Genomic DNA, 21,470 nt, shown 5'->3' on the forward strand with positions numbered 1-21,470 from the left:
TCTTGTACGGTAGTGCCTCAAGCTGGATAGTTATGGCTCCAAGCACCATACCAGCTGCATACTTCACAACCCCCATGTCCTTGTGGGACCCCTGGAGACTCAAGGAACAGAGATGAAGTGACTGGTCTGAAGTCACACACGGCGTCTGTGGCAGCACCAGGAATTGAACCCAAATCTCTGCCCAAGGCATTGACCCAAAGCCCCTCCTTCAAATGCTTGGAGATTTTTCTCCTCCTTGAGGGGGGCAAGGGGAATCACCTTTCATTTTCTCTCTCACCTCCCCCATGCAATCTCTTCCTTGAAAGCCTCCCCCAGGTCTTTAAACAGCCGGAAGATCATGCCCAAATAAACATTTCTTTAAATGCATGGGTGCCTACTCTGTGGGTGCTCCAGGGCTCAAGCACCCACCCCCCAAAATAGGGGGTGCTCACCACCCGCAGGGCTGGATGAATCTTTTGTGGGTCCTGGTGGCTGGACTGTGGCCCTGCTCTGCCCGTGCTCTGCCTTTTCTCCCTGAGGCCCCACCCCTGCTCAGCCTCTTCCCCCCGTGGCTGCACCTGCGCTCCGTCCCGAGACCCGGCCCAGCCTCGAGGACCCCCGCTTTATCCTGAGGCCCTGCCCCCGCTCAGCCTTGAGGCCTCGCCAACCGCTTGCCCGGGGGGGGTGGGGGTGGGGAATCAGGGTCGGAGAGGAGCACCCGCTGGCCAAAACGGAAAGTCAGTGCCTGTGTTTAAATGTTTCCAGCATTCTGGGGCCCAGTCCTATGGGGGCTTCTTCCCTTCCTGCTCAGGTTGCAGGGGAAAGAGGCAGCCTGGCCTTGTCTCTCTGCAACCTTGCAAATAAAAAAAAAAATACCCCCCCTTCCAAACCATGTGCCTGGAGCATTGAGTGATTCTTGAAGCCAACGGTCAAGACAATAACTGCCTTGTGAGCTGCTTCTAAGCGAAGTCCTCTGAATAGCTGTGTAGACTGGAGCTCTATCATTGCTCTAACAGGTTACTGGTAAAAATCCTACCTTTGGCTGCAAATGCACTTTGCTGATTGCCAAGGTCAATGCAATCATTTAAAGATTAAAATCTTCAACGAGCCACTCACTGTCCCTGCCAGCATCAATGCACTTTGCTGAGTGTCACCCCTGGAAGGTTTTCACTGCTAGTAGGGTAATGGGGAAATGCTCCCCCGTGTAGCCCTGGAGGCAGTCGCACACTCAACAGTCCGCAAACAGTTTGCTGCCTGAGTGCAGCTCGGAGCTCTGCGCAGAGGAAAGAACTGAATGCAGCCATCTCTCCATTTATGTTTACCATATGATGTCTCTAGCAATTCATCAGTCTGCACAATATGAATGGAAACCTATTAACTAGCCTTGCAATCAGCTTTGGCCCAGATCTCTCAAGATCTAGGCCTTTGTGGGAATCACAGATGGTAAAGCTAAGAAAGATGCTAAAGAGATCATGTAGTCCCTCTTCCCAGGGATTAGTATGGGATTGTTCCCTATGGGACGCTTTCTAGTGCTTAGTCCAGTCTACTTTTTGAAATCCAAAGCGATGGGGCTTCAACAAAGCCCCTTGGGAGATCATTTCACCGTCAGGGCACTGGCAATGGGAAGATGCACGTATACAATTAGTCCTTGTGCTTCTATCTGCATGAGTTTGAGCTGAGCCTGAAATAAAATGGAGATAACTTCCTGTAGAACTGCTGTTGGTCTAGGCTGGGATTTTGACGGTCTGAGTGCAGCTTGAAAGGTATGGAGGCTGTGATTACACTTGGCTGCTTATCTTGGCTATCAGAACTGCCTGGGTGTGGAAGTCTCCAGAGGGATGACTCTCTTATGTCACTTCAGCATTTCTGCTTCTCACCTGAACTGAGACGTGCAAAATAATGAGGTGGAGGAGGAAGCAAACTGTGTGTGATCTCTCATTCTGGGAGAGCGGCGGAACTTTGCCTTTGCCGCTTGTGAGTTCGCAGATGACACTAAGCTGGGGGGAGAGGTAGATATGCTGGATAGGGATAGGGTCCAGAGTAACCTAGACAAACTGGAGGATTGGGCCAAAAGAAATCTGATGAGGTTCAACAAGGACAAGTGCAGAGTCCTGCACTTAGGACGGAAGAATCCCATGCACGGCTATAGGCTGGCGACCGATTGGCTCAGCAGCAGTTCTGCAGAAAAGGATCTGGGGATTACAGTGGATGAGAAGCTGGATTTGAGTCAGAGTGTGCCCTTCTTGCCAAGAAGGCCAATGGCATATTGGGCTGCATTAGTAGGAGCATTGCCAGCAGATCGAGCGCAGTGATTGTTCCCCTCTATTTGGCACTGGTGAGGCCACACCTGGAGTATTGCATCCAGTTTTGGTCCCCGCACTACAGAAGGGATGTGGACAAATTGGAGAGAGTCCAGCGGAGGGCAACGAAAATGATTAGGGGGCTGAGGCACATGACTTACGAGGAGAGGCTGAGGGAACAGGCCTTGTTTAGTCTGCAGAAGAGAAGAGTGAGGGGGGATTTGATAGCAGCCTTCAGCTATCGGATGGGGCATTCCAAAGAGGCTGGAGCTTGGCTGTTCTCAGTGGTGGCAGATGACAGAACAAGGAGTAATGGTCTCAAGTTGCAGTGGGGTCTAGGTTGGATATTAGGAAACACTATTTCACTAGGAGGGTGGTGAAGCACTGGAATGGGTTACCAAGGGAGGTGGTGGAATCTCCATCCTTAGAAGTTTTTAAGGACCGGCTTGACAAAGCCCTGGTTGGGATGATTTAATTGGTGTTGGTCCTGCTTTGAGCAGGGGGTTGGACTAGATGACCTCCTGAGGTATCTTCCAACCCTAATCTTCTATGATTCTATGAGTTATGTCCCTATCCCTCACTCATGCCAATAACTCTTCTACAGCATTGCACCAGCCGCATACCCAGGATATTACGGAATTGTCCCCTAGACGGCTCTTCCCTTGTCCTGCGTGAAAACAGCATCAAGTGCACACCTCCTCTTTGCCTGCTGCTCAGGTGGAAGGAGACTTTGGGGAAGAGGATGTGGGTTCTAGTCCTGTCCTCACTGTGAAATTTAACTGACAATCCGAGATAGCTTAATGGCTGCTCTCCTTCCTATATTAAACCCAGCAGGGCTGCATCTGCCGTGACACTCAGAATGGGGAAGCAAGGGCTAAAGGTGGAGAGAATGGCAGGACACGGGCTGTGAAGGGACAGAATTAGGGAGGCCATCCCAGGTTCTCCTCCCCACTCCAGCAACCATCTTTTTCTACGCTCTCTCCCTCACTTGCCGCCCATGACTGCCTCCAGTACTCTAGTCCCCACACAGGCTTTCCCAGAGCCCCCAGTTCCTTGCAAGCCCCCTGGCTTTCTGAGGCGTGCGAGGTGTGGAACACCTCTGTCTCACCAGCAATTAAATGTCACCGATGAAGTGCAGAGAACTTAGCAGCTGGGAGCCAGGTGTGACTTTAACGGCCATGCAAACGCCGAATCCCTACCCCATCCCCAACAGACCTGGACTTAGCGCCCACGCTGTCCTGGTCATCAAAACTTACAACACAGCATAAACCTCAACTTCTTCCTAAATCTCTGGAGATTGTTTCCCTCCAGGACCATGCAGGCCCACAGAGCTGTTCCCACCCCTTTCTCTATTGTGGTTGGAGCTAATTGGAGCCATCTGGCAACATGAGCCAGGACTAGTTACCCTGTTCCTTAGTGCAGGGGTTAGCACTTGGGCCCAGGCTGACTCCACAGAAAAGTGCAGCGGTTCTCAACCAGGGGTACACAGAGATCTTCCGGGGGGTACATCAGCTCATCCAGTTATTTGCCTGGTTGTACAATAGGCTACATAAAAAGCAATAGTGAAATGAGTACACATTTCATAGGGACAAGGCCTTGTTTATACTGCTCTATATACTATACACTGAAATGTAAGTACGATATTTATATTCCAATTGTTTTATTTTATAATTATAGGGTAAAAATGAGAAAGTGAGCAATTTTTCAGTACTAGTGCGCTGTGACACATGTATTTTTATGGCTGATTTTGTAAGCAAGTAGTTTTTTAAGTGAGGTGAAACTGGGGGTGCGCAAGACAAATCAGACTCCTGCAAGGGGTACAGTAATCTGGAAAGATTGAGAACCACTGCTACAAAGGGTGGTCTGTTACCGCCCCTTATTCCCTGTGTGTAATCTTCATGGCTAGTCACCAGCTCGCTGTTCAGTGAGGCTTGTGCAATTAATTAATTTGATATAAGAATGCAATCATGGGCAGCGGGTATTTCAGCCTCCCCTGCCCACGCTCTGCTCTGAGGCCCCCTCCTGCCTCCCACTCTTCCCCCCGTGGCCCCAGCCCAGGTGGCTCCTCTTCCCCGAAGCAGACGGTGGCACTCTGGGGCTGGGGGCACTCCAGCGGGGTGGCTGGTGGTCTGGGCCGGCTGGCAAGCCAGGACTGGGGTCAGCTGTGGCGGGGCTCCTCTGGCCATGGTGGGGGGCTTGGGCGTCCGGAGGAGGGGGGGCAGGGCCGGGGGCTAGCCTCCCCAAACAGGCAATTCACACGCCGCCCATGAATGCAATGGGCTGGTTTGCGTTGGGTCTCCCTGTCTGCAGAAAACTTGCTAACTTTTTCCCCCTGTGTGCCAGTTGCTCTATCTGCTGTGTGGAACCACGGTCTGGCTTGGGAGACTTTCCAACAGGCAGAGAACAGGGATGTCTCTGTTGGGGTCTCCCATGGCTTGCAAAGAGCGAGGGGTGAAGATGGGCATCGACTGGGTTCTGAGTGGCTGGATATAAGAGAGGCTGAGCATGCCCCTCCCTGCATGGGGGTTAGCGTTTGGCTTTTGCCTTGCAGACAGTACAATGGGCTGAACACAGGAAAGACAAGGGGGTGGTTTAGGGCTAAAGCATAGAGCAAGGGGTCAAGAGACCTGGATTCTGCTCCCAGCTCTGCTGCAGGCACTGTGTGACCTTGGGTGAATCAGTTAGGGTCCTATTTTCTTGAAGTAGCTTCTAACTTTTGGTGCCCCTTGGGACACGCAGGGCCTGATTCTTTCAGAGGTGCTGAGAACCCACTGAATTCCTTTTGAGATGCTGGATGCGTAAGACCTCTCCAAATCATGTGCTAGTTTGTGAAGTTGGGTGCCTCAGAAATTAAAGACCCCCAAATTAGAGGCCACATGGGGCCTTAAGGTCCCTGCACCTCAATTTCCCCAAATGAAAAATGAGATCTGGAGAATGAATTAGTGTTTGTAAAACACCCTGAAGGTCCCACAACAGAAGGGGTTTTATCGTTGTTATTAGAGCTGCAATTAGGCAACATGTGCAGATGAACTTTTAAACTAGCACCTCAGTTTCATGCAAATGTCCCTTAGTAACAAGGGCTCTGATTTTCTATGGAAGCCAAGTGAGTTAGGTGCCCAACGCCCACTGTAATTCAGTGGGAATTGTGTGCCCATTTCTCTTAAGCTCTTTGGAAAACCACAGCCAAAATACCCTGGCAGAACCATCCCTCAATGGAATTCTGGTGAAGTCTGCAATGGCACTTTGATCCAGAGGCGATGGGCCTGTTGGAAAGGCCTGAATAGAGAGTCTCAGTCCAGTTCCCCAACAGCCAGTTAATCACAGAACTAGCCACTCCAGCTGGCAAGGAGCAGCCCCAGCAGCGTAGCTAAGGATTGACTGACCACTGGCAGACAGCGGTGTTCTCTCTCAGAGGGGTGTTTGCTCCAGCCAAATGCTGAGGCATGTTGATGGAGCAGGCTTATGCATGCCAGCTAGCTCCTGATCCCTCATGTTTGCAGGTGTGGCCGATGCGGGAACTCATACTGGTGCTGCACCTGTTCTTGGGAACTGGCAGTCTCCTTGGCTGCTGGTCTGGCTCCTTTCACCAAAGCTTATCTCCATATGGAAAAAGTGTGCTTTAAAAACGTTCCATTGGTGGCTTTCTACAAGCAGGCCAACTTCCTCCCTTGTTTCTCTGGGGAGTTGTTTCGCGCTTAGTGGACCAGGGACCAGGGTGCCTTATGTTTTGGCCTCTACAGGGTCTCTGCCTGGATGTCTGGTCCCTCCTGGGGCATAGGCCATGCTGAGCACTTGCTATTGCTCAGCTGGGAGAATTGTAAAGGAAGAATTAAGCATTTAAGCAAACAAAACCTGGAAGCTCTGATGGCCTTTGGTCAGAGGAGACACCCTATTGTGGCAGGACACCATGTTTTCTGAGTCCTGGTTGCTTTGCCTGGCTGAAAGATCCTCTAGCACATCTTGGATTTTAGGACAAACTCCTCCTACCTGGGCATTGAATCTATTTATGTCGAGGGAAGCGATGCTGATTCAGGGCAAACCAGCAAAAGTTTTTTTTTATTTAAAAACTGGCAATTCTTACGTGCAGTGGGGCAGAGAGTGCTTCAGACATCTCTTCTCTCCTTAGCCCGAACACCCGCTTCCCTTCTGGTGATAGGGTGGCCTGCTCAGCGCACGCCTGTGGACTAGCTGGGATGGAGCAGGGATGGATTATAACAGAGGTGGGTCCAGGCTGAAAAATCAGGATTTCTGAGCCGCCAAAAGTGCAGGAGCTTTGGTTTGGGTCCCTTCCTTGGGCCCTTAGAACATCTTGTCCTCCCAAGAATGACTGTGGTGCAGCCACAGATGAGGTTGAATCACCAGCTGAACAACTGTAATTTCGGCTGGGGTTATGGCTTACAGAGAAAGCACCAAGGAGAGAAATCCAGGCCATGCTAGGCCAATTTATCTAATCCCATTGCCCAAGCGGGGGAGCAGTATTGGTGGTCAGTTGTTAGCTTATTCTTCAGTGCCAAGGGTGGAAGATAGATCTACACCTTGAGTACTCCCCACTGGCTACCCTTGTTACTTGTGTGTGTGACTGGGCTTGCTCCAGGGTTCTTATGACTCTGACCCCTCTCAAATGACTGAGGTTTGAAAATTAAGGATCGGTCTTCAAATACTTGAAAGGCTGCCATAAAAAAGCTGGAGAAAAGTTGTTCTCTTTTGCCACAGAGGACAGGACAAGAGGCAATGCGTTCTAACTCCAGCAGAGCAGATTTAGATTTAAATCTCAGGAAAAACTTCCTAACGGTAAGAACAGAAGGACAGTGGAACAGATGCCTCGGGAAGTCATGGAGGCTCCTTAACTGGAGGCTTTTAAAAAGAGGCTGGATCGCCATCTGTCTGGGATGGTTTAGACACAACAAATCCTGTGTCTTGGCAGGGGGTTAGATTAGCTGACCCTTGTGGCCCCTTCTAACCCTATGGCTCTATGATTCAGTCTCTTATTACAATGGGTATCTGGGTGGTGGCAGAGTGTTAGGATGGTACTTTTCAGTGGATGAGGTGAAAGGGGCAGGAGTAGACAGCTCAAGGTTGTGTAAGTGGCATATGTCTGTGTGTGTATGGAGGTGGGGCGGGGGGCTGCCATATTGAATCTTCTTCAGGTCAGCATGACCCAATGGGAAGGGGGCTGGACTGGGAATCAGGAAACCTGGTTTCTAATCTTGTCTTGGTTCTGATTAAGGGCAAGTCAAACCTCTCTCTGTGCTTCAGTTTCCCCATCTGTAAAATGGGGATAATGCTACTGACCTTTCTTTGCAAAGTGCTTTGAGATCCACAGCCCCAAAGTGCTGTCCATGAGCAAAGCATTGTTAATCGTGGTCAGTCCATCCCACTGTTATTTCATCCCTGTACCGAAGGCCAGCCAGCGTGAGAGCCAACAAAAATGTGGCTGCAACACAGTCACAGACCCAGGGCCTCTGGGAGTCGGGAGGGCAGACGGCCGGGCAGCCTGACAAATGGAGAGAGTTGCATCCCTGTTTCGGCTGCTGTCATTTTGTAGCACCAAAAAGCTGCTCAATGTGTATAGCTTGGCCCTGCTGCAAGCGTAATCTGCAAGCGCTGATGGGTTTAATGGTCCCAGCACGACATGTGAAAGGGGACAAACTGGAAATGAATGTTAATTCTTTACTATCCACCTCTTCGAAAGCACTACATGAATGCCAGAGCTAACGAGTCAGCCCTGCCTGCGTCCCCTGCCCCCTTAATTGCCTCACTGCGTGCAAACCGAGCTAGTTTCTGTCAGTGAAAGACATTTTGTGTTATCTGCAAAGCATTTTTTAAACCAAGAGGCATGCAAGATAAGAACAGCAAAATATCATCCCTTCCAAGTGCTGTGAAGAAGGAGAGGGGGCTGTGGGTGGGGAAGCAGGGCTGTCTCCCATGCCCAGGGATTGCCAAGTATGTCCTGACTAAACACAGCGAACAACTAGTAAAGAGGAACTGTAGGGCTCTGAGGAATTGGATGCAAAGCCCTTCACCTCTGGATGACTGGATCGCACCCGTCCCCAGTTTGGTAGTGGTCAAAAGATGTCACTATCTGATAAACAAGATGCTGTTTGTGTCTACGGAGCAGGGGTGGCCAAACGGTGGCTCGTGAGCCACGTTCGGCTCTTTTACCATTAAAGTGTGGCTCGTTGAGCCCCCAACATGCCCCCCCCCACACCTACCAGACTGGGTTGGGAGCTTAGGACCTCTGACTTGCAGCAGCGTGGTGGGGTCTCAGGGCTTCTCCCCAGTGGGGACGGGGGGGTCTCAGGGCTTCAGGCATGCATCAGCTCTCGAACGTCTGAAGATTGTCGCATGCGGATTGGAGGGTCAGTATGTTTGGCCACCCTGCTTTGTGGTATGGTGCTGGGTGCATTTATAAACACCGTGTTAGATCCTGGAGAGGTCTGTTTTCTGGTTTATGTGAAATTAATCTGCTGGCCTCAGCCTAGTTCGTACAGGGCAAGTGTCCATTTCACAAAACCCCGCCGGAACGATTAGCACTATTTGGGATCTTTGTTGAAAGCCTCAGCAAACTGGCCAAGGAACATCTGAACGTTGGAGGCTGAACTTTTCATTCATCCTTAGTGGGTTTCTTTCCCCCCCGCCCCGGGCTAGAGACGGGCTGGAGTGACAGAGTTTGGATAAGATTCCATTTCCCCAGACTGGGGGATGATTAGATTTCGTGTGGGGATGCAGGTCCAGGGTTGTATGTAGGGAAATGGGCCCTGCATTTGCCCGGGTTGTATCTGCTGGCTCGACAGAAAGTATCCCAGGCTGTCAATACAGCCCCGTTCACCAGCACTACATTCACTTAGATTTCTTAAAGGAGACATCTGCTCAGAAAGCTCATGAGCACAAATTTTCTCAGGGGACATCCTGTCTCCAACCAGCCTGAAAATACGCTGAGAATAACTCTTGGGATGAAGTGAGCTGTATCTCACGAAAGCTTATGCTCAAATACATTTGTTAGTCTCTAAGGTGCCACAAGTACTCCTTTTCTTTTTGTGAATACAGACTAACACGGCTGCTACTCTGAAACATAACAATGAGGGTATCCCAGGAGCTTTTGTCCTCCTATCCCTCCCCACCTTTCATTGCCCCCGTTGCCGTTCCTTGTAGCTAAACTTAGGGCTCTGGCGGCCAGAGCGTCTCTGAAGAGGAGGGCAGTGGGCGACCCCAGGAGGAATTCTGGTTGTTGCAGACAGAGACATGCATGCTGGAGAAGCATCTTCATTGGAGAAGCCGCAGTGTTCACTCCCCTTTGTTGCAGGCCAGCTTCACTGATTGGGAAGGAGGTGTTGGGGTCACGACTCCACCCTCATCCTGCCCTCTCCCTATCTGCTTATAAGCAGCTAGCACCCCTGGAGGCATTAGCAGAGAGGAGTCAGCTTGTGGCATGCGGGTGCAATAAACTAGGGGAAGCTCCCTGGTTCCTTTTACACCGTCCCTTGGGGCCATTAGATTGTAAACAATTGTGGGCAGAGACCTGCTATTTCAATGGGTCTGCACAGAACCAGGCTCCCTGGCAGCACTTAGGAAATAATAAATGGCAAAGCACTGCGTGTGCTAGTTAGAAATCTTTGCTGTGCATTGAAGATCTCCCTGCTTCTCCCTGCCACCCCAGCACACAGCAGAGCCTTTCCTTCCCCTCCCATTCCCTCCTAGATCTGTCTCTCTTGGAAATCTGTCTCTGATCCTGTGCAGAGACGGCCCCCCACTGGAGTCTTTTATCTGATCCTTCCTGAACGCTGGATAAAATGGAGCCTGGATCGGAGCCGTTGCTGAGTTTGCTCTTTTTTTTGCAAAACCACAACCTGACTGATGAAGTTTTGCAACCTCCAGACATCTCCCAGCTGGATGTAGCTAGTTCCTGGGGCCTGTACCTTGCCCATTCCTGCAGCTGTTTCTCAAACCAATTGCAACAGAGCCACCCCAGCTCATCATCTTCTGCATAGGTTGCAGGGGGACAAGAGTTTAATGATGTGACCTGGTCCCTTTTATGAAGACCACACCCAGCAGGCCGAATTCCTGAATGCCCTGTGACTACTTCTCACCAGCTACGTTGGTGCAAAGGGGTTGCAAAGAAGCCACACAGGGCTCCCAAGGGATAACCCTGGCAGAGTTCCTGGTGCAGGAGGTTGCTGTGGGGAAGTTCAGGAGTTGGAGCAGACATAGCCAGGGCGTCCCTATGTTCCAGCTTCTGTAAGGCCCGTAGGCACCACAGCTGCAGGATTGGCCTCATGACGATAAGGGAAGCGCAAGCTGCCTCTCCTTTGTTTCTGTACCAGATTCTGCACCACAAATTGGGCCCAGAGGATGGATTCAGACCTGCTTTTTACCCACCTGGTGCCTAGCAAGTTTTCCACCATCCTCTCCATGCCTTGCTGCAGTGGCCATTTGGTTTGCTCTTTAGAGTCAGTAGCTGGTGGCTGTTGGTGTTAATATCCTGCCAAAGACAGATGGATAAACAAGCCTTTGAGAGCTCTGTGTGTGTTGTCATCACACCCACTGAAGTCAAGGCGTCGGCGATAAACACTGTGCAGCCTGGCAGAGGAAGAGTCTCCCCTGTCCTATGCACCGTACACATGGGTCTGATTATAAATGTGCTTGCCTGGGTGTTGTGGCTTGGAGAGTGTAACATGCCCCACGCAGACAACCACAGGCTGGAGGAACTGCCTCTGCTGGCAGGTCTGAGGTGCAAAGAGAGGGGGTGTGTGTGGGGAAGATAATCCGTTCCATCAAGCAGAAATTGTGAGGGGGGCGGGGGGAAGATCATAGGGCTGTTTTATTTTAATTTCAACATGGCATCAAAAAACTGTCCCAGGCCCAGCGGTTTGTTCGCAGCTTATCATCATCCCTTTCCTGTCACGTCCTGTAAACAGGCCAAACAGGGAACCAGATGTTGGACAGGGAATGCTGTGAATGAAACCAGCGAGCCATTCTGCTTTCTCCTTTCAGACTGGATCTGTGTTAGCTAAACTCCCTGGGCCTGACTCCCCATTGACCTGCACTTTGTGCAGTCATTTACACTAGTGCAAAGGATGTGAAAGTGGGTGTAAAATCGGGGGGGGGGGGGGAATGAGTCTCAGCTGATGGCGTTTGAGGGGAGGGAGAGACACTGGTTACATTTTCAGCCTAGCAGATCAGACTGTTTGGAAGGTGATGGTCCACAGAGCAGGCAGGGAGAATGGGAAGCTGCTTTTTCAAAGAGATTGGACAGTAATGCAAAGCAGGAGGGATGTTTCTGGTGATGACATTTATTTTTACTGGCAAAGACTGTACCACTGACAGCTCTCTACAGCGGTGCTGCTCCGAGTTTCCCACGTGGACAACTGCTATGATATTCTTCTTGCCTGTGTTCTGCTGGAGGCATGTTAACTGTGCGTGGGTGGGAAAGGTTTCGGATTTGCCAAACTTGAGTTGACAAACAGTTCATCTGATCTTGTATCTTTGCCCAGCAACAGCCACTGTAATAGGATTCAGGTGAAGGTGTAACATCCAAATCTTATTACTTTATCATTTATACGTTGCCACAGGGGCTCCCGCCTGATAATGCAAATAAGTGCATAGCACTATATACCACGGAGGAAACCACTTCTTTGAGGCCAGCCTGCGATCAGCTAGGGTTTGCTTTTAACAAGGCCTCAGCATCTGCATCTCCTGCTGAAGGCAACTGGCACTATTTTGAAAATTCAGCTCCCAGGAGTCCAGACTCAAGAAGATTGATGCACTGTAGAATTTGTATCCTAGCATAATCCCAGAAGCAGAACTGGCTAAAAAAGGGAAGTCACTATGAATGCTTCTGAGGGTATGTCTATACTACCTGCCGGATCGGTGGGTAGCGATTGATCCAGCGGGGGTCAATTTATCGTGTCTAGTCTAGACGCGATAAATTGACCGCCGAGTGCTCTCCCATCGACTCCGGTACTCCACCAGGGCAAGAGGCATAGGCGGAGTTGACGGGAGAGCATTAGCCGTTGACTTACCACTGTGAAGACACCACGGTAAGTAAATCTAAGTACGTTGACTTCAGTTACGTTACTGAAGTTGCGTAACTTAGATCGATTCCACCCCGCCCCCCACAGTGTAGACCAGGCCTGAGAATTGATTTTCAAAATTAGCAAATTTCCCCCCCATTGTTAAAACCCATTACACTGGGAAAATCCATCTTAGATCTTATTGCGTAGCATCCCCATGCTGCCGCCATTACAGACAAAAAGGGTTGGACTCCAAAAGGACAAGAAAAAGCCAAGTTGTTTTCTTTTTATATTTACATATATAGATTTGTAATGTTGCTAAATTTATCACTCAGACCAAGGTAGCAATTTCTGAGGCCTGAAATAGAGAATCTGGTTCTCTTTTCCTCGAAACATGGCTGCGTTCTGAAAGCCATGACATTCAGTTTGCTCCCTGTATCTGCTCACCTTCACTGCACGTTAACATATGCTCAGCAGACCTGCAAGCTCACCCGCAGAATGTGCAGCGTGACCTCAGTTAAGAAAACACTCCGCCTAATCACCTCCAGATCTGCCGCCGTCTTTGATCAGCTTAAATATCAATCTATCTTATGGTATAAATATGTAAAACATCCTTTTGTTTCCACACTGGATGCAAATAAATCATTGCTTAAGTTTATGCAACAGCGAGGGAGTGTGGGGAGGGGTAGCGACGGGCTCATAACTCATGAGAGGTGCAGACTTGAAGGTCATTACTTCATGAATGTTGATGTTTCCTTTTCCACCAAGTCCCCGTTCTGCATTATTTAAATATACCAGATCACCCACCCTAACCGCAGCAATTGTGAACCGTGCTGTCAAATGACATTCATGTGCTCTCCGACTTAACGTTTCGGATGAGCCTGTTTTCAATATTGCCATGATGCATGGCATTGGCTTGGTTAGTGTGTATGTCACCGCTGCCCCCTGGTGGGAGGAGTATGTCAAGACCTGGTCATGTCTGTTACAAGTTCTCACTTCACCCAGGGAGGTGGGGCTGCTCCTCTCGATTCCTCTGTTATTTTTGAAGCTGGTTATGGCACTGGACTTGCCAATGACTGGCTGTGTGACCTTGGCCCAACCACCTCACCCTTTTTTCTCCTTCCCCTTCCCACCCTTGCTCTGTATTATCTGTTTAGATTCTCAGCTCTCCATAGCAGGGACTGTCTCTTGGTATGTACTTGTGCAGCGCCTTGCACAATGGGACCTCGATCTCAATTGAGGCCTTTACAATGTACAGTGTAATACAAATAACCTGTGCAACAGGCTGCTCACCAAGATGTATGTATATGTACCAAGCATAGTTACATTATAGTCTAGTTTCAGAGTAACAGCCGTGTTAGTCTGTATTCGCAAAAAGAAAAGGAGGACTTGTGGCACCTTAGAGACTAACCAATTTATTTGAGCATGAGCTTTCGTGAGCTACAGCTCACTTCATCGGATGCATACTGTGGAAATTGCAGAAGACATTATTATATACACAGACACCATGAAACAATACCTCCTCCCACCCCACTCTCCTGCTGGTAATTACAATAATAATGTCTTCTGCAATTTCCACAGTATGCATCCGATGAAGTGAGCTGTAGCTCACGAAAGCTCATGCTCAAATAAATTGGTTAGTCTCTAAGGTGCCACAAGTCCTCCTTTTCTTTTTGCATTATAGTCTAGCTTTTGCTTTGGATTCATTTTAATTGTGTGACTGTTGCTAGAGTTTTCCCTACACTTCTGTCCCAGGCCCTAAGAAACCCATTCTTATGTCCTGGTTGGAGCCCACTGAATTCCTCTATTAATATTACTCAGCAGAAATTCCAGTGTACCTTCACATCGGGTTCAAGCACCTGACAACAGGATGACTCTGCAGAGTAGGCTTAAATCCCCAGAGTCTGCCAGACGTTATGCTGATCTTCGGTTGAAGCACAGAGTTAAGCCCCTCAGCATGCAACAATTCCCGTGTGGTATTAAATCAGCTTATACTAATATCTGGCAGGAAAATTGAGTACAACACAGTCAGCTGTTTGGTGTACTACAAATAAAGCCCTTGTATCAGGACATTGTATCAGGCTCAATGTCCCCACTTTGTTTCTGTCTGTACATAATAATCAGTGACTGTTAGTCTGTGTCAGCTGACCTCTTCCTTGGATCAGACCCAATACTGATCCAGCAGTGCTGCTGGCTGTTTGATTGGAAATAGCAATTTGTGCTTATTCATGCCTCTGTTTGTACATCTTTCATTTTGCAGCCTGTTCCCTGCTAGGAATAAATACACCCTACATTTACCATATCAGAGAATTGAAATCAGTGCCAGGAAGCTCTGTAAAAATATAAATCAACATGATAACTGATCATTAGGGAATCTATTTTAATGCTGATCCATAAACCAGGAAAATAAACAGGATCTCTTTCATGTGTGGGGGAAAACTGAAATCCCTAACCAGGTCACCTAAGATTCCATAATATTTTTTCACACGAGAAGGGCCTTCAGGTCTAGTGTTCTGCCTTAATTCCTACTTGTGTCATATATTCTACCTACATAAATTCCCCATGCTGTCGCTGGGTGTTCTAGAATCCTTCACTTCCTATCTTAACCTGTAATGAGGCATGCTTGATATTTTCAACTGGCTGATACAGCCACACACACACACACACACCCCACCCCCCGCAAGGGGGCTGCATTCTGGGCAAAATGATTCCCATATGTAAACTTTGTGAAAAAAGCAACATCAGTAAATAATATTAAACCATATTTCACTGGTGTTATTGTTGCTCTCAGATGTCCTATAAAGAGAGCACAGAGAGCAATACGGAGATAAGATACTGTGCATAGAAGAGTGCAACATGATTAATGAACCTCTTGTCCCAGTGTGTGTGATAGGATATCTTGTGCTACTGTCCTGCATCAACAGTATTTATATATCACATTTTTCTTATTTTTCTTATTCAAAAGGTATTTGGCTGTCTCTCATGGTTCAAGGACAGATGTGAAGCCTGGTGAGCTGAACACCAAAATCTGACATTTTTCCTGACTGAATTTTATTCTTTGACCACAAAGACCTTTTTCCCCTTCTTGTTCGTTTGTTCCATTTTCTTACCTTTGCCCTGAGTTTGTCTAGGCTTCCAGTGGTGTCCATGACAATTAAAAGCCCAGTTTATCAGCATCTGCTAATATGGCAGCACCAGCAGCTGGCTGCAAAGGGGCTTAGGCCTTTCTGGTTCCAACCGTAAAATGTACCATAGGGAAAATCTGGTGACACTGGCATTCGGTTCCTTCCCTTGCAAAAAGTCCAGAATGAAATGAAATCCTGTGCAATGGTGCCATTTGACCTTTCCTATTTCCTGGGCATTGAGTTTTATTTGAATTTATACCTTTTTCTCTCCGCTGTTTCCTTGGCTGCTTAGCAGCAAGCTGACAGGTATTTGCCTTTCGTACAAATCCGTCCCACCTCAGGTACAAGCTGCTGCCTTTGAACTGAGCTCGAGAGCCATAAGTAATGGTGTGTTCGTTTCACATCTGTTCCCGACTTCTATTCTTCTCCACTTGCGATTGGAGTGTGGAGCTGACCGTGCATAGGTCGTACTTTGTACTAGCTTCCCCTCTTCCAGGGCGAGGAGGAATTCACCCTGTTTTGGACAGGCTTTTTGTTCATGCTGGTTAATTCTTTTATGGCTGATCCTGTGACACCTTGTGCAGCTGGTGGTGCTTTTACGTTGTAGAACTAGCACTGAGCCCGGGATAAGAAAGGAGCGGTCTGTGCAGTACTGCCCTGCCTTTAATTCCTCTTGCTAGGTCCATGTGCCCTCCAGCCAAAGAGTACAAGAAATGGCTTGTACCAGGCTATATGCAGTGATGAGCTGCCAAAATCTTAACAACGGGTTCCCTCCTCACCCCACGAGGGGGTCGTTGCCCACTCCCGCCCCCGGGACTCCTGCCCCATCCAACCCCCCCGCGTTGCTTGAAGCCCCCCCCCCAGGACCCCTGCCCCATCCACCTCCCTCCCCTGTCCCGCTCCCCCCACTGATCACATCAAAAGTGGCGCCTTAGGTGCCGACTCCCTGGGTGCTCCAGGGCTGGAGCACCCACGGGGAAAAATTGGTGGGTGCAGAGCACCCACCAGCAGCTCCCCACCCTGCCCTGCCCCGTGCCTGGCCCCAGCTCACCTCCGCTCCGCCTCCTCCCCTGAACCCACCGCCCCACTCTGCTTCTCCACGCCCCCCCCGGCCGGCTTCCAGCGAATCAGCTGTTCGGTGGGAAGCTGGGGAGGGCTGAGAAGCAGGCCGCAGCTTCCCACTCAGGCCGAGGGTGGCAGAGGTGAGCTGGGGCGGGGAGCGGTTCCTCTGCGCCCCCCCCCTCCGGGTTACCTGTTGCGGCGCGGGTGGCCCTCCTCGCACCCCCGCCCTCCCCCCGCCCAAGCTCACCTCCGCTCTGCCTCCCTGGGCCTGAGCGGGAAGCCGCGGCCTGCTTCTCAGCCTGCCCCGGCTTCCTGCACGAACAGCTGATTCGCGGGAAGCCTGGGGGGGCGGAGAAGCAGAGCGGGGCGGCACATTCAGGGGAGGAGGCGGAGCGGAGGTGAGGTGAGCTGGGGCCGGGGATGGGGTGGGGAGCTGCCTTTGCACCCACCAAATTTTCCCCTTGGGTGCTTGGCTGGAGCACCCATGGAGTCAGTGCCTAAGGCGCCACTTTTGGGTGGTTAAATTTAGAAGCCCTCGTGGAACAACTGGTTCTAAAAGGGCTTTTAAATTTAACAACCCGTTCTATTGGCAGGAGGGATAGCTCAGTGGTTTGAGCATTGGCCTGCTAAACCCAGGGTTGTGAGTTCAATCCTTGAGGGGCCCATTTAGGGATCTGGGGCAAAAATTGGGGATTGGTCCTGCTTTGAGTAGGGGGTTGGAATAGATGACCTCCTGAAGTCCCATCCAACCCTGATATTCTATGATTCTATGAACCGGCTCCAGCTCACCACTGGCTGTATGCCACCCATTATGGACCCAGCGTGGATAAACCTGAGAAGGTTCACAAGCTTGGGCTGAACCTTTTAAGATGTCTTTCCTCCTTCCTTGCAGAGGAGTCAGTGGGAATTTGGGTGCTCAGGCCCAGAGATCGGTTCCTCCAGCCCTTGAGTGTCTGTTTTATGGATGAAATTAATCCCAGGGCAGAGGACCTGCATCAGGTTCTTTGCACCAACTACACCTCATTTAGAGTGAAATTCACCCGTGCAAAGGAACGATACCACTAGGCCCCACTTAAATCCTCAAAATTGGGCTTAAAAGAAACTTAGCTGATGTGTAGACCGGCTGTTGGCCCCGTACAGAGGGGTGAACTTCAGCCTTCGCCGTTAGTGTCGCGCTTACATGTTGCATTGCATTTTTTTTCTTGTATGAGCCCTGGGCTGAATTTCACCTTTGACCTTGCACAGGTAAGTCCCTAAATCAGCCCCACATTTCAACAATCAAGCCAAGCCCTTTTCCACCAGCAGATTTTACACCGTGGCATGAAACAATGGAGCCAGTTACTTGAGTTACCCAATCAGCTTGCTGATGTAGGAAACACAACCCGGACTGCCATTACTTGTTCCGCCCTGGGGCGAGAGTCATGGTGGTTGTTTTTTCTTGTTGCTTTTTTTACATGGAAAAGACAAAATTCTTCCAATATTGTTCTTATCTGTTGGGCAGTTGCAGTGGTTCTGTTGTCACCGCCAGCTCACAAATCTGTGAGCCTTTTCTCTTGCAATCGAGATGTTTGAATACCAGAGATAAATATGTTACCATGTATTTCCTGTGTTGGAAGCATTCTACCCAACTGAGCTGGGCTGAAGAACCTATTGTTTCATTTAAAGATATCCAGCGATTTGCTAATAGACATGTGAACCTCGATAGCGGACACAAATGCTATTTGTTTTAGGTTTCCCAGAATTCAGTTTGGAAGGCGTCAGTCTCCAAGCATTTTAACTACTAGCTTAGGGGCTGCAATGGGAACAAGGATGAAACATTTCATGGCAAAACTTGTTGGCGGGCTGAATCTGATCCTGCAGTGGTTTTACACTAGTTTACACTTCCTTTGACTTCAGTGGCGCTACTCCTCATTTATACCAGCGTACATGAGGTCAGAATTGGTCTGTTAAAGGATCATAATAGCTTTTTAGAAAGTTGGCTACTCAGGTAGCAAAAGTGCTTGACTCTGGCCAAAGTCTGTCTCTTGGTGGTGACTTGTGGCAGGTCATGTGCCAGGCCTGAATCAGGCTGATGGAGCACTTCAGTTTTCTCAGTATTGAGTGAGAGTTTGAGGCTTCGATAAGCTTGTGCAAAAATGTCCAGTGTGGACTGAAGGTCATTCTCCCGTGTGCACGAGGATGGCACAGTCATCAGCATGCTGAAGATCAGTAATGGATGCCCTGAGGACTCTAGACTTCTAGCAGAGGCATCGAAGATTAAAAAGCACCCCCATCCATTCTGTACTGAATGTCAGCTTCACTGGGGAGGCAATCTTTAGTGAGGACCAAAATGACCGCTAAATAGATGGAGAAAAAATCGACAGTGAGATCCAGCATGGCATCCAATGCGCAAGTGCTTCCTTCGGGAAATTGCTCCGACGTGTTTGCACAGACCGTGACCTACGGCAGGACACCAAGATCCAGGTCTACAAGACAGTTTTTGTTCCTACACTCCTCTATGGATGCGAAACCTGGGTGACCTATTGACAGCACTTCAAGAGTCTGGAGAGCTACCACCAGCGATGCCTCCGGAAGATCGTTCACATCAAGTCGGAAGATCGCTGCACTAACATCAGCGTCCTCACTGAAGCCAATGTCACCAGCATTGAAGCAATGATCCTCCTGCACCAAATGCGCTGTGCTGGACATCACGTGTGGATGCCAGACTCTCGCCTCCTAAAACAAGCCCTCTACTCTCAGCTCACCCATGGTCAGAGATCCCATGGTTGTCAGAGGAAATGCTACAAAGATACACAGAAAGTGTATCTCAAGAAAACTGATGTGGACATCACAAGTTGGGAGGTGCAAGCCTTCAACTGACCCCAATGGTGCCACAGCCTCCATCAGGCAGTGTCCTGCTTCAAGGAGAAGCACCTTGCCCTTGAAGCTGAAAAGAGAAAGAGAAGGAAGGAAAAAGAAAAAACTTTCTCCCAGCTGGCCCACCAGGAAATGTCTGTACCGACTGCAGTTGGATCTGTGGTTCCAGGATTGGACTCCTGAGTCATCTCAGGACCCATATGTAAATCCGTGGTAGAGATCATCCTTGAATCAAGGGATCACCGATGATGATGATGATGATGAATAGCTTTTTAAAAATGTTTGCTGCCTTGAAAAAGGAAGTTAATGCCTAAAAATGAAACTAAACTGGAAAAAAAAGTAGACTTTAGTTTGGGTGACGTTGCTAAGCACAGTGACCTCATTTTCTCCTATCAGGGAAAAACAAGATGAAAGACTGTGAAGCCTGTCTCGTCCAAGCAGCAATTTGAAGTGCAAATCAGAGGAAAGAATCTGCTAGCGCTCTGAGATCCAGAGCACAAGGAGACTCCAGAGAACCCAACGCCCATTGACTTCAATAGGAGTTTGCCTCATAAATACCTTTTCAGGATCTCAACCCAGGTTCTTTTTCTCTTTATGGATGGAGACTTCATGCATCTCTTCTAAATCTGGGGACATTGAAGAGGGCTGTAATTAACAGAGGATTCAATTAACCCATATGCAGAGGCCAGCACAAGACCTGTTCACCACATAAGCCCTATTTTAATGACTTAAATGGGACTGCATTGGAGTGTAGGCCTTGAATCTGCACAGGGGAGGATTTCACTTGGAAGAAACTATAGGAAGCCCTCTGCCAGTTGCTCCAGAAGGTAATGCTGGAACCATCATTCTGACCCTTGCTAATTTTGGGGAGGTGTTCCAAATACATATCCCTGCAGATTGACCTTTCCAGAAGAGAAACTCACCAGTTCAGATCCTTCTCCTTTGTATTATATTTCAAAATTTCCCTTCACCACTCAAAAATTACACCCAGATGGCAGGTGAGTGGTGCATTAGCTGCCTCTCTGTTTTCCAAGGAGGCGTGTCAGTACCATTACTGCTTCCCGTTCTCCATACGGATACATTGATCGTCTCCAGGGACCTACTCTTCCTCTCATTGATAATCTCAGATGCACTCTGCCTGGGGATTGCAAAAGTGATTTACCCCCCCTGCCCCTGCAGCTATCTATTATATCTATCTCACTTGTAAGGCACCTGTTGTTTGCATTTTGCAGCCCCGTGCCTTCAGCAGATGTGCTCTTATCACCCACCTTCAAGTGGTGGAGGTTGAATGGCAAATCCTTTTTTTTTTTTAATGCTGCTAATTAGAACTCTTGCTTTATGGATTTTATTGCTCACATGCAAACCTAGACAGGAAAACTATTCTTAGCAAACATCTGCCCAGCTGGCTGGGTTCTCTATGGCATTGGCTGGCCCTGGTGAAGCCTGAGAGCATTACAGCTGCCTCTGCTCCCTTCATTTCTGGTCTACATTCCCCTCTCTGCCACATGGCGTTTCACACGTCCTGTCACTGGCTGCTGCTGTATCTTAACCTATTTGTTACCCATTGGAACGTAACCAAATTGCTTAGTGCAAAGAGCCCTTCATCCTTATATCATGGGCAATGGAAGGGGAGTCTGGGCTTGTGCTGCAGCGTTGCATGGGGAAGGGGCGTTTTACATGGTCTATGGATGGTAGGTGCTGGCCAAAAATAAGAGAAACTGAAACCTGGGATGGGATCTTTCCCCTTATTGTAGCTGGGCTGGGCTGTTGCCATCAATCCTTGCCTTCTCTTCACCTGTCCTAATGATACCATCTCTCCTCTGCATTTTAGGTAACTCTACAGTGGAATATATATATATAACTGCTTTCACAACTGATCTAAGGGCTGCGTGATTTTGTGATCAGAGCGTGGGTCAGCGAGTCAAGAATATTGGATTTTGTCTCCTGTCCAGTGACTGATTTGCTCTGTGACCTTGGGCAAGTCTCCTAATCTCTTTGCCTCAGTTTTCCCAAGCTGTAAAGCTTGGTTAATATTTGCCTCAATCACAAAGGTGCTGTCAGGGTTCATTAATGTTTGTGCAGCCCTTGGAGATCCTATTGTTAGCTGCCTTCCTCCATTTACTATGCTTTGGCTACCT

At 49.1% G+C, this 21,470-nt stretch overlaps 1 protein-coding gene across 23 annotated transcripts in view; it reads left to right on the forward strand.

The window, feature by feature from the left end:
- The window catches only part of LOC102936124 (BTG3 associated nuclear protein), a 420,839-nt gene that overhangs the window by 303,746 nt on the left and 95,623 nt on the right, over positions 1-21,470 (forward strand). The window lies entirely within an intron of this gene.

Source organism: Chelonia mydas, chromosome 12 (genome assembly GCF_015237465.2).
Source record: "Chelonia mydas isolate rCheMyd1 chromosome 12, rCheMyd1.pri.v2, whole genome shotgun sequence".
Taxonomy (NCBI): domain Eukaryota; kingdom Metazoa; phylum Chordata; order Testudines; family Cheloniidae; genus Chelonia; species Chelonia mydas.